This window comes from Octopus bimaculoides, chromosome 10 (assembly GCF_046866305.1).
Source record: "Octopus bimaculoides isolate indiv1 chromosome 10, ASM4686630v1, whole genome shotgun sequence".
NCBI classification, from domain to species: Eukaryota; Metazoa; Mollusca; class Cephalopoda; order Octopoda; family Octopodidae; genus Octopus; species Octopus bimaculoides.
In genome coordinates this window covers 70,576,652-70,577,267 of record NC_142937.1, presented here as the reverse complement: position 1 = coordinate 70,577,267, position 616 = coordinate 70,576,652, and positions in this window count along the sequence as shown.

Sequence of the window (616 nt, the reverse complement as noted above, 5' to 3'; positions counted from 1 at the left end):
ACATTTCCTATGATAACAGAGTAACAAAGAAATTGAAAACACTATGAAATATCAGGATCTAACCTGAAAACTGAAGAGACTGTAGAAGACTACGACAACAGTTATTCCTGTGGTAATAGGTGTACATGGTGCAATCACCCAGGTTGCTACTTAAAAGACTGAAAAATATTGGAATTGAAATTCGTTTCGTTGACCTGAAGGAAAATAAACACCCTATATTCTGCAAGAATCTTAAAAAAAGGTTTGAGGAGACTTGCTGTCACACACCTCAAGATAAAATTCTTACTAATTAAACTAGCATGTACTAGCTTAATGATGATGATAATGATGATGGTGGTGATGATGAAGGTGATGGTGATGGTGATGATGATGATGAGGAGGATGATGATGATGATGATGATGATGATGATAATAATAATAATAATAATAATAATAATAATAATAATAATAATATTTCAAATTTGTTGCCCATAATTAAAAAAAAACACTCTGAAAGAAGTTTTGGGCAGTTGTATGTATGTATGTGTGTATGTATATATGTATGTATGTATGTATGACGTATGTATGTATGTATGTGTGTCTGTATGCATGTATACGTGTATGCATGTATGTGTGT